We start from the raw sequence: 13,579 nt of genomic DNA on the forward strand, positions 1-13,579 counted from the left end.
ATCGAGCCACATGTTGGATTGGGGCCACGTAGGAACTGCACAAAATGAAGGCACTCTCATAAGCAGAATGCCAAAAACATATAAAAATACCAAACTGTGGCTGATGAAGAGTATTTCACAAAGATCACTCTCAAGATACTAATGGTGTTAGAGAAATGAATTTCTTCACTAATGCTAATTTTTTAACATTTCACCTGATAGAGATTTTATTCAGCTTCTAAAAGGTTAAAATTTAGGTGGGTAAAAGAAGAAGAGAAAGGATAAAAAGCCCATCTGGCCTTAAAAAAAAAAGTGTACCAATTTTTAACCCAGATTTGAAAACTGCCAAGTTATAATAAACACCTGGAAACCTGGGTTTATAATAGAAACTGCAAGTGACCTCTTGTTACAATGGAGCCTGGACAATAACAATTTACAGAGCAGCTGAAAGTCATTCATAACCAACTGAATAAACTGACTCTGAAGTAAGAGAAGCAACAGTGTCGGTGAGAATGTGGTTCAAAGACTAACGCAGCAACTGGTGAGATTTTCATAGGAAAAAAATTACAGCCTTGCCAGTTTTCTAAATGGCTTTTTTGGGCACATTGCCACCTCCTGCCACTCCCCCCTTCCCTCCCTTGGAGGATATCAAAATACAGGCAGCTTGTTCTTTCTAAGGCCAAATTCCACAAACTATAGTTTCGATCCCAACAAAGTAATCACTGTCATGGTACCAGGGCCTCACCTACAGAGCCCAGCCAGCCTAGGGACTGGCATCAAGTTTCTCTTTCACAATTATTATATCCTTTGTCATGCTGGGCATTCTCTGTACACACACTCTTTGAAAAACAAAACAAAAGGACATCCATAAATAAAAAGTGATCGCTTACATTCAAACCCCCCCTGTCAAGTCCTAAAGAGGAGAAGCCATGTGTAAGGAGAAAAAGGCATAGAGCAGGGAACTTAAAATGCAATGTGGCTTATTGTCCCCACAGAAACAACTCAGGGCAAAGTTTGCCAAAGTACTTCAGAGGTTTAAGAAATAATCCTATTTTCAAAGGTCAGTTAAGAAACAATGGGTCTGTCCATCCACTTGCAATGAAACCTGTGCCTTGGAGGTCAATGGGAATACACACAGAAAGTGGAGTTAAAAAGCTCTACGAGTTTCTATGGGATCTGGGTGTAGTTTTTCCCTTTTTGCCAGGGTTTGGTTTACTATTACAGAAGACCATTTCTAACTTGAATATCTTTTAAATGCTGCAGTAATGGGTATACACCTTAACTGTCCATATATCTCCAACTAAACCTCACCTTTGAAGCCTCTTTCCTAAGAAACATTACAGATTCCTGCCTTTTCTTTGCATTTCTCCAATTCTTTCTGAATCCTACCAGCACATGGAGCCCTCAGCTGTGAGCTAAGCAGGCAATGTGGTCCCTGTCCTTCAATAATTTCAGGCTCTTCTGTGCAGGATCAAGACTGGCACCTGCAAGTTGCACAGAATCCTTTGAGGACTTGGTGGGAGCACTGAAAATCATGGTTCAGTTTGCGTACTCTGCAGAAAGGAAATGGGGTGGGAGTACTTAACTGTCAGCAGAAAGGAGGGCCAAAGATAAGGATTGTGCATGAAAGACTTTTTTTTTTAGAAAATATCCTGCAAGGGGTCAGTCTTGGCACCATCTTTAAGGATATAATGCCACCTATTGAGTAGCCACCAGTGCAGCCTGGAGCTCCCGAGCTTTTCCCAGGGGATCCACATTTATGTATTTATACAAGCTTGACCCTACTTAACACATGAGAAGATCAGAGCCCCAGCAACTGGGATGGCTCTAGGGTATTTGTCAATAATTATCTGTATTTATTGATGAATTTATGAAGATTACCAGTTTTGTGGGCTCCTGGTACCCAAGTAGAGAAACAGCCATGGCCAGTTTTGATTTTATTGCAGGGGGAACCCTATACCAACTGTTTTGAAAAGCATCCTGACCATCACCATGCATGATTTCTCCCATGGATTCAGACACTTGATGAGGATTCAATGAGACTCTCTGGTAAGAGAATGCAAGGAGTAGCAGAATGAAGAGATGAGAATTAGAAAATCCCAAGGTAACAATTAAGAACAATTCTTGTGTAAAAACCCAAGACCGATGCATCCCCTAGTAAAAGCGTGATGTAGCACAGTGCTAAAGTAAGAACCCCTACCATTAGCCCAGCAATGGAACAAGGGTTCATCCAGCTATGAAACATCCCATTTCTTCAGTTTTAGGCCTTATACAAGCTAGCACCTTCAAACACCAGAAATGTTACAAAACCACACGTTGTTTCCTTCCTCCCCGTGGTGTGCTTACCTAGGTATGCAAGTCATTCACAAAGAAAGATCAATTCAGTACTTCAAAATCCTCATGAGAGAGAGGGATTCATCCCATCTCAGAAAGAGAAAGCTAAACCACTGACGCTGCAGCTTTCAACAGGGCCTTTCCACTTCAGGCAGCTAACATTTCACAACTCCTTTTTTTTCTTTCTAACGTTTGGTATCTCATGATTCTTTATATGCTGAAAGCACTGTTCCTATTCATTTCAGGTGGGAGTATTTGGCACCTTTGCCAACTTGACCCCAGGTGCCTCGAATCAGGAATTCACAAACAAAGAGCACACAGTTAGTAACTGCACAAAGGAATAAAAGAGATAGGATCCTATTTATTTTCCAGTGATAAAACCAGGATACTTTGACCAGAAAACTATCCTTGTTCTTCTGTTGCGACACCTTCTGTTAATCAATTTACATCTCTTGCAGAGTATAAGATATAAATCCTATAGATGCTAGCCTTTTCCACCATAAAGTTTTTTCCCAAGGTAGTTTCTCTCATGCAGTGAATTAGACAGATGATTGTGTTATTAAAAGCTAAAAGCAGTGTAATGATTTGTATTCATAAGGGAAGTAAATGGAGGTTGTATGTAAATACAATAATACTGGTATTTCCTGTGTGGAATACCAGCATACCTGGCTTTTCATCACATATATTTTTAACTTAGCTCTTCTATTAAAAAAAGGGGGAGGATAAAAAAGAAGTTTAAAATAGTGAATTACATAGAGTTTGATTGTTTAAAGCAATTTTGAATCTTCATTCTGTAGACCAGAACACCACTGCTGCCACTGGCACAGCCAGCAATGGGATGCCCACTTTCCTAATAGTTCCACTTGTTGCAAATAATGCAGGACCCATAAATTTTGGCTGTACCATTGTCTTCCTTACACTTTCTCTTTCGTAGGACTTTCCTGCTCCTTTTTGACTGCTGTCTTTGTCTGCCTTAACTCACCTAGCTGTCCCTTGGTGCTTTGCTCTTTCGCTTTCACATCCCGCAGCTCTTCTCTGCCTTTTATTTCATTTTCTGGCCCTGAAAGGCTGAGCTAAGGGGCACAGCAGAGCTTTGAAGCCCCTTCCCTAAGAGCCTGTGGGGTGCCCAGGTGGGGATAGGTGAGAAACACAGGGAGTTTGCTCTCAGGCCATGGGCATGGCCACGGGGCAGCTCAGGCACACAGGAGCAAGAAGAACAGGGAAAGGATTAGAGCATTTAAGTGGCAGCTGAATCTTGGGAAAATATAAAAGCTAATCTCTGAAGTCTCTCCTGATGCATATGAACCAGAATCCCTGGGAGGCTCTTAACTTTGCCAAATTTGGGCAGCTTTTACAGGGATGTAAGAGCTCATGTCCCTAGCGTGAGGGTGATTTTTTTTATGTGACCTTTTACATCCCACTCAAAAGAAGGAGACAGTAGAGATTTGCAGTCAGGATATTTTTTTTTTTAAACAATGGACAAAACAACATGTTTTTCTCCTAGTTCTTTGTTCTCAGAAATAGCTAAGCAGTTTTAACTGAAACTCAGAAAACAAAAGGGGAGGAAGGGAAGCCTGAGGCAGACTCTTGCTGCAGAAAATTTCAGTGCAGATTCTGGGAGTCTGGCAAAGCTAGAAAAAACTGAAAATAGAAGTTTAAAATAGAGTGCATTAGGTGCCTTTAAATTATAGACACACAGAAACTGGTGCATAGAGCTGTGGCTGTTTCATTGTTTCCAGCCCTGAATTGGTGTGCTCAGATAAATTAGTGGAGATCTGCTGCATCCATAGCATTTTTTCTCTTTGAAATGGAGACCACTAACTAAGGTACAGTCATCTTATTACAAAAGTTCCATACCTTCTTGGGGCTTTCTCATGGGCAGCTCCTCACATCACTGGCTCCTTCTTCACAGCACAAGCAACAGACTCCATCGTTCTCCTCACCCAGCTAACCCACTCTTTTGTAGCACTGTCTCCTTATTGGACACAGCTGTGGCCTATTAAGGGCAGGCCTGTTCCTAATCTTTGGTGATTAGCACAGCTGCAACTCCTCAGGTGTGAGACCGCCTTCTGCACTGTCTTTATTATCTTATATTCTATCCCTCCACACTAAGGCATTTAGATATTAATTTACTTGTCAACTTCAGGCATGATTTATAAGAAATAAAATAAAACTGGGGCCATGCACATTTGGGTAATGACCCAAGATGGGCAGCTGTTTTTCTGCTGAACCTCTGCCTCCACCACTTTTAAGAACTGTGTAGATACTTGCAAGACCTCTGCTCTGCTGCTGTCCACACACCTTTGAGCAACATGAGAGGGTTCTGTGCTTTGTGCTTCCCCCCAGTGTCCATTTTCCTGGGCACAGAGTGAGGAGTGTGCCCCTGACAGTGAATTTCAGAAGGGCTGTCTCCATTCCTACTTCTGAAGGGGTACATCTCTGGCTCCCATGGCACCATATATCAGAAAAAGCCTTTGGAAACCCAGGAGTTCACTGTCAGCCACATGTGAAGTTTGTGAAGCTACTCTGGAATTTTAAATGCTTTTTGCTCAGGAACAAATGGGACGGTAAAACCGTGGAGTAATAATCAGAATAAGGTCACGGTATAAAGATCCTCTTGGAATATGAAATTTTAAGGATAGCCTGTACGTGTTTGTTTGAGCAAGAGCTTCAGAGTAAGAGGTGGACAAAGTGTGGATTAAGACCTACATAAGGAAAAGGCTGTAATTCTAATATTAATTAGTTTCTGCATAATTAAATATTTCTCATTTTGAACAGTGGCTGTGAGCTCCCTCTGTCCTTGGCAAAGTTTGAAGTCTAATTTTATGGCTTTGACTTCTCTCTGGTGCACTGTAAGTACAAGTATGTATTAAGCAGATTTCCTTTTTTTTTTTTTTTACTTTTCTCACTGTAAATACTGCTCTGAAAGTGAGTCACTTTGCTTATTGCAAGATGTTGGATGATGATTACAGAAACAATGCTTTTCACCACTAAAATACATGAGAGTAAAGAGTTGAAAACATTAAGAAACATCCATGTTTCTTAGATTTTGATGTTTGGCATCTCAGCAGTCTGATACCAGTTTTATGGCTGTAGGTTATCAATGAAACTAACTTATTTACAGAAGTTTATGAAAGCTGATGCATTTTCAGTTGTCCAGACTTTGGCAGGCAACCTTAGGTTATGCTCTGACAACAAAAGGTGGGTTTTGTCTTTATCAACTGTGCCCCACCTCAGTACAAAATGTGTGTGGCCATGTAAATTTGATGAACCTGAGGTAGACTGACCTGCAATCTGGGATTTGCACACACTTTTGTTTGCTGTCATACACAGACCAGTTTGCACGAGGGACACAAAATCCAGCGACACTCAACTCCTTCTCCCTATTCATGTGATCTCAGTGAGTGTTTGAGGCAAATGTGTAGAAGGCCACAAAATAGTCAAGGTTCAGCCCAGGCAAGAGTGACAGTGGTGAGAGTAAACTGGGAGAAAGAAACAGGCAGGTTCTCAACACTGAGGTTTTGTTGAGAGGCAACCCAGAATCAGAGGGTCCAGGTTGTGGGCTTGGACCTCCCAAAATGCCTTTGAGAGGTCATCAAAATATGCTTCTCATATATTGGGGATCTGAATATTGAACCAATTTCCTTGGAGCCTGAGAACACTGAAAAAAACCCGACCCAGTGCCCATCTCAAGCCAAAATATGTTCTTCAGTCTCTCACAGCTAAAGATGGCAGCTAAGCCCTACGTGCACCTTTTCCATTTTATGCTCGGGTGTTTGCCAAACTTGTGTAACCTACACCTAAAATGATTCAGACACTGACTCTAGTGCAGACTGTGACTATCTGGCTGTAGGATGTTGCACCTCTGCTCTTTGCTGCTCAAAGCTGAGTGACAGTTGTTGGAAATTATCTCATTATTATAAAGCTGGTCCTTTTAGCAGGCTATTTTTTTAGGGATCTGTGTATTACCATGCATATCATCTGCAGAGATGCATAAATGATCGAGCTTCTCACTTAATAGAAAGGAAATGGTGATAGGGGGTTTCCATGAAGATTCTTTGATTTCAGAATTTATTCTCCCTGAGGTCCAAAATAGCCCAAATTTAACTTTCAGAACATGCTGCATAGCTATTTTTTGCTGAGCTTTTGCTGAGGGTTGAAGAGCATGAGGCAAGCTGGGAATTTTTTTGTGATTCTGGGCTGATTTGATTTATGTGGGCAGGGAGTTATTTGGACTGAGCAAGTAATTTTGTTTGTTATGAATATTTTTAATTAGCTATAAGCCCTCAAAACTTTGGATAAAGACATTTTGTTTATACTTGGGAGAAAAATGAATGAAGTAGATTACATATTTAAGCCTTTTTTGTAATGATTTACTCTTCCTTGTAATTGTGTGTAGTGAACAGATTATCTTTTATTTTATGATTCAGTTTTCCTTTAAGTGCTTCTTCCCCTTTGCTGCCACATCAGAGAGAATCTGTTGAGTTTAATTGGGCTCTCCTTAGGCTCATGATCTTGCTTGCCAGATCAGTTTTATGAAATTCTCTTCCTTTTTTGGAAAAATGAAATGATTTGTGGTTTTGACTAAAATAGTTCTGATCATCCTCTCCAAATTCTGAGGGCTACTCCTTGGCACAGCAGCCTTGCAATGCTTTAGAGACCCATCCCTTGGCAGGGAAGCAGGAGAGATGGATGCCTGTACCCTGAGAGAGAGGTTACACTGTGTGGAATTCCACATTCCCTGGATATTTCACATTTGTGAAATACTGCTTAGTGGAAAATGATGGCAAAGAGATGGCACAGCTCATTCTGACACTTTTTTTTAAAAAAGAGGAAAATCCGCAGATTAGCAGAATATTTGACTTTGTCCATCCACCTCTTTTTGCCAGTGTGAGACTCTTCCCAACCTATCATAATTAAGTGTTGTTTCATTTAATGAATCAATGGTATATATCTTTCATAAATAAATCTTGTCGTCCCCTCCCCTTTCTCCATACAGTCAGTCCTTGCTTCTGCTCATCCCACTTAAACCATTCAAATCAAAACAAATATGAAAATATTTTCCTTTAATTAGTACTTCTATTTAGCTTGCACTTCTTTCACCTTTCAGTTGTCAGTAATGTGTAAGAAGATGAAAACAGAATAGAATGGAATATTTGGGCTCATAGGCTGGCTTGTGCTGTAGAGACTTTGCTAGAAATGACTAACAGCAGTCTGGTGAAGTGGGTGTACCAGCACCCAGGCTATAGGTGCTCATTTTCATGTTTTTCCATGTGGGTGGGTTTCTGAAAGCAACTAAATTACTTAGAACTAGGACTCCTAAATTGGATTGCTTCTTTTATTTTGTTCTTTTTTTTTTTTTTAATTTCCTAGTTTTCTCACCCCACCTCTAGTACATTCTAGATCCAAACCTCAAATGTTGGCATCTTTAACCACTGGTAGCAGGGTGAGAAATTCAGATTGCAGCTTTGTCAGTTCAACCACTGTAGAAATTTAATGTACTTTAAAATTATATCTATTATATCTATATTTGATACGTGACCTCAAACATTTAGTTTTTTGTTGTTGTTGTTGATTCTGCTTATTCTGTCCTTGGATTAGCTTTGTTCCACCTTTGCAGACATCTCTGTTTCAAAGGTAAAAAGTCCCAAAAATTGTCTGTGTGCAAAAAAATTAAAAAAAAAAGGAAAAAAAAGAAAAACTCAGAGGCCAGTTAAATCAAAGAGAAATAATTTGCACAGAATCACATAAGGAAATTTATTCAGGTGATCTGGCAAGATTTTACAAGTAAACTTCCCAAGAACAGTTTTCTTTGGCTCCATCCTTCAAAGTGATTTGGTTGTGTTTTAGGGAGCAGTTTAAGGAGATACTGCTTTCACTTTTGGGGGGTGGAGGAAAAGAACGTGAGAGTCCAAAAAATAATAAATTAACAGTGTGATCTTATTCAGAAAAGAGTAATTTGCATTTCCATCATATTAAATTGTACTGTGTGACACTGGAGAGCAGCTTCTCTCCTTTGTCAGTTGCTGTGGATGGGCTGTACATAAAGTTCAGGAAAGGCTTCAGAGTCTGAAATGAGTCCTCCTCCTTCTCAGATCAAATCTTGCCATTGGGAGTGTGGTCAAGTCTTCCCCCCCCGGGGTTCTCTGAGAATTTGGGAACTGTGGTTTTTCTCCGTCCACAAAGGCAGGCTGGGCCAGAGCTGAGACCAGTCAGAGCTAAAATATTTGAGGATTGTTTATATTTGTGGGGCTTTTTGTTTTGCCTTTTTCTTCCCTGGACCATTCCCTAAATAACTCTGAATATTACAAAATCTTGATATAATCCTAAGGAGAACCGATTCTGTATTATTTAATTCTCAGAAAACTTCACAAAAATATCAGTGGGTGAACACAGATGCTATTACCTTATGTAGACACCTGTAGAAAGAAAGTAAATATATGAATTCATGCATATCATGTAAAACCTAATCTGAAATTAGGGTAGAATCTGATAATGAGACAAATGTCTTTCCCCTTCTACTGACAATAGGAATCTGATCTGACACATTTTTTCTTCTTTAAAAACACCAGGTCCAATTTATTTCCTGTGACAGAAGAAAAATGGAGTCCATCAAATCTATCAGAGTGAGCCATTTTTAAGAGACATTTAAGTAAATGTACTTCTGGATATTCTCTGAAAGTGAAATAACAAGGGTGGACAGAAAAAAAAGGGGGGGTGATGATTCTAAAAGCATCTTATTATAGTTTTAATTTATATGGGCTTTGGTGCTAATGATTCATTAGGTTATGCCCTTTAAATGGTCTTGTCTTGAAAATGCCAACATTTTGAAGCAGACTAGAATATATTTCTCAGACATCAGATCTTGCACTTGCTATTAAGATAGGCTTTTATATTTTTTCCTTAATTTAAGAACATCTTGTAAATTATACACGCTGCAGAAATTTTGCAGTTTTGCTTTGTGCCTCTGGACTGACTGGGGGAGGTAGAAACACTCTGAATTAATGTCTGTGTTTCATTACTTGGAGTAATGCTGTGGTGATGAGATATCTGCATGGCTGAAAGAGATGAACCTGCATTCTCATTTCAAGTCCCAGCTGCTTACAGAACACAGAGAAAAGCAGGAAAAGACTGGCACATGCAGGACTTTGAGGGAAATAATGTAGGGTCTGGTGGGTTACTATTATTTTTGGAGTTTTTGGTGTTTGCATGACAGGATAAGTTAGCATTTTCCTTGTTGCCTTTATGTCAAGTGTTCCAACAGGGTAAGGAAGAGGCCTGCTCCCCTGCCTTACTTTTCATACAGGTTTTATTTTTGGTGATGACCTTTTTCAGCATCCCTGCAGCTTGTGGGAGCTGTGGTCACAGGACACAGCTGCCCTGTGCTGAGCACTGCACAAACCCAGAAAAGCTGTGGGGATGGGCAAAGGGGAGAGAAACAAATCTCTGAACGTGGTAGTTAATGTGGAAGCAAGAGGTTTTTTGGGTGCCTTGGGAAGAGCTTATAAGAAGGAAGGTAATTGGCATGGCTTTGGGGGTGTGTGTGGAGAACTCTTTCAAAACCTGTGTATAATGGGCCATTAGAGAAAATATACACTGGCAGTCTGGAAAAGTGACAAGTGGCTTATAAACAAGAGCACTGTGACCTGGTGGTGAAAGAGAAATCACAGTGTAGGGGGAAAACAAACAGCTCCTGTCTGACACAGCAGAAAGGAGGAACCAAAGAGCACAGGGAGAGAAATTGCATGGACCCATCCTAAAAGAGCAGAATTCAGATAATGGACTCCACAGCAGTGTTTTGCATGAATATAAAGGGAATAAATTTGCACAAGGTCAAGGCCAGAGGGAAAGACAGTTGCCATAACTGGGAAGTAATTGACATGGATGTACAGCAAAGTGGATCTCAGGTCTGGAAAGGAGTTTGAACACGAGGGTTTAGAGTTCTAAGCCAAAGCTGACAACCAAGTTATTGACCTTCTGATAGAACCATGGTCGTGTTCTCAGTGCTTGGTTACAAATGGAGGGTGTTGAGTCTGCAGTGGGGGTGATACACCCATGAGAAGGAAAATGGCTCAGATCCTGGCTTAGGTAGGAAAGGAGGGGTCTAGAAAACAGAACTGGTGGATTTGGGAACTGGTTGTGTGTCTACATCTCTTAAGAGAAGAGGTTAATCAGAGGGATAGTTTGCCTTCATTGGAAGAAACAAAATAATCTGGGGTGGAAGGTCACCTGTGTTGGATATTCTGTGGAGCTGACACTGAAGAGTTGATACTTCATAAAAAACTTTAATACATGTTTGAATCTGAAAAATAGCTTAGCAATCTTAGACTGCTTGCTGAGAACACTTGCAGTCCTGATGGTCATTTCACTAAATTTTGCAGCAATGACCATAATTCAGGATGTGATCTCTGAATCTGCCCTTCAGGAGTTTGGCTGCTCCCCAAGACCCTCTGTGAAACTGAAAGCTTGAAATGTATTGATAAAAATTAAGCAAAGTGGAAACTACAAAAATCTCTTTCCCTTGCTTATTTTTCTTTCTGAGAATGAAGAAATGGGACACCTCAATGAACAGGAGGGATTAAAGAGGAAAGGATACATTTATTTCAGGTGACAAATGCAAAAGTGCAGTAAAGTTGTGATTCTAAACACCACAACTTTATTATTAAGAGACCAGCTAAGATTATTGACAGCTAAATCAAACTATACATGCAAGGTGAAATTAAAGCTCATCACCTACTTAATCCAAAAGTCTTTTCCAGAAACTTGTTAGGGAGAGTAGAGACTGATTTTGCTGCAATGAATAATTATTTAAATTTAACCTTTCCTTCTGATTATTATTTGTACATAGTCTAAGTGCATTCATATTTTCACATAGCTTTCATACATCTCTGTTTCAGCATATGGTCTTAATATGGATAACCTGTGAAAAAATGACTGTGAGTTTGGTTTCAAGTTATTTCTATTTGCTTATGGCACAGGAATGAATTTTTGTCAGACAGATGCTTGTAAGCTTTAGAATTAAATTTGCACTGAAAATTTTCATTATTAAAAATTCCGATTTTCCCCTGTGCTAATATTTTGTGAGCATTTATCTTTAAAATGTCTTATTAAAGTCCTTGTAGGAAGAGTTTATAAGGACTGGCTTTGCTGTCAAAGACATGCTAAGGAAGTTCAAACAAAAGTTTCCAAATAGATTTATCCTTTACTTGTTCATCTTCTAACCCTTAGCATGACACTTACAAATCAGAAAGTACACATGAGTTAATGTCTTTTAGTTCTCTCTTTGGTAAAATATAATATTAGGGTTGAATGCTAACAACCGATGGCTTTTCCTTTTAATCTCTTAATGTATATCATATAGCCCCTCCATTTCTCCTTTTTCACTGCTGCTTTCCTTCCTTTGTACCCCCAAATCTGTTCTTCCCCATACTCCATCTTGGCATTATTTCTAGTGTTACACCAGCAGTGATTAAGAATAGATGCAATAATGCTGGTGAAGACCATGCCTTTTGGCTTGCTTTCGCAAATAATTATTTTTCTATGGGTCCAATTATTTTGCATGTAATTCCATTTATAGAGTAAATTTTGAAACTTCTGCAGTGCTTGGACTTTGGCTCACATACCTTGAGAGGGTGTGTGGGAGACCCAGAAGAGGATGGCCATTTCAGCAGGTGGAACAAAACTGGATAGAGCTAAACACCAAACACTATTCTGCTGATTCCAAAGTACAGCAACCACCAAAAATGCCCAGCTCACATTAAAAGCATTATCTGTAGGCTCACACTGTGAACATTAAAGAAGCAAAGTTGTTCCATTGACAATAAGGTCTCTGTCATGACATAAGTGACCCTCTTGCATGGTTTTGTTGGACACTGCCATGAAACAGAGGTACTGAATGTGAAATGATGAAGATGCTCCAAAGTAAGGTATGGGAGTGGTAACTTGCTACCAGGGTGCTTGAGATACTTGGTGTTTTACTCTAACAAACACCTACAGTTACTTTACAAACGACAGAAAATGGTATTTGCATTTTTTTTACACTGCTGGAGTTTAGAATTATTTGGAACTTTAGATATAATCATTGCACCTGCTCTATTTATCCTGCACAATATAGAATTGTGAAGAAGCTAAACATAGAAGAAAGGAAAAGCAGAAGAGTGTCACTAACTCTGCTAGTGCTTATTTAAAGACTGGAGCCCTGCAAAGTGTGAGAGCACCAGTGTGATCATGGAGTTACTGATCCAAGTTCTACTAGGGCTCAGAGGGGAACTTCTCATTAGGAAGTGAATCCTTTGTGATCATCACAGTGAGGTTTTTCCAAAGCATGGAGCATTGACCTATAGTCACTGACTGCAGTGGGAATGGAGTCAGGCTGCTTTTGCAGATGGAACCCATATTTTTAAATGCATTGAACAGTCCAGAATTAGTTCCATTCCAGGAGTAGTGAACACTTGGCTTTTCCATTTCCATAATGCCTCTGTCAAATGCAGCACACAAACAAGTCCCTGCTAACCAGTGTTTCCTAACATATGGCCAGTCTCAGGAGGTCACTCAAACATTAGCAATTAGCATGTTTTGTCACAATGCTATTTTCAGAATGTACAGTTTAATTAGAAAAGGTAGCAGTGAAACAATCAGTTGTTTAAACATCAGAAAGACACCTCAGGATTTAAACTGGCTCAAGTTTATTATGGCATGCATTTTGACAAGTTAGGCTAGGAAACATTTCAGAAGTAGTTAAGTTACTTAGAAATGTAAGTCTCTGTGACTTTGAATTAATTAACTAGAAGGATTTTTAAAAGTTGCTTAGCTACCAAAAGTATTATTGCATAACCCAGTATTTGGGTATGTCACTGTAATCTATCATGTATGTTTAACCTGTCTTGTGATATTACCAGGAGTTTATATTGCTTTCCTGATCTCTGAGAATTATTTGGTTCTGTGACTCAGCTACCTGATCTAAGAAACAGTGTCTGAGTATGAGAAGTAGGGAACCTAAATCCATAGGTAAATAGACAAATAAGTGCTCTGGGATTTTACTTTTGTTGCCAACAGGAAATGGACTCAGATAAACACAAATGCCTCAACAGCACATGGTCTATGTCTGCATGTGAAGTTCCACTTCATCACATGTGATATATAGCCACAGATTTCTATACATAGACCTGTACATCTACACATATGTAGGTATTCACAAATACAACTAATGAAACTTCATACACAGAAAAAAAAAGAAAAAAAGGAATTTTAAATGCATAGTGTTTGA

The 13,579-nt window shown here is 39.5% G+C and overlaps 1 protein-coding gene across 1 annotated transcript in view; it reads right to left on the reverse strand.

Annotated features, from left to right (window-relative positions):
• Positions 1–13,579, reverse strand: part of LMO3 (LIM domain only 3) — a 137,188-nt gene that overhangs the window by 61,990 nt on the left and 61,619 nt on the right. The window lies entirely within an intron of this gene.

Source organism: Geospiza fortis, unplaced genomic scaffold (assembly GCF_000277835.1).
Source record: "Geospiza fortis unplaced genomic scaffold, GeoFor_1.0 scaffold13, whole genome shotgun sequence".
NCBI lineage: Eukaryota > Metazoa > Chordata > Aves > Passeriformes > Thraupidae > Geospiza > Geospiza fortis.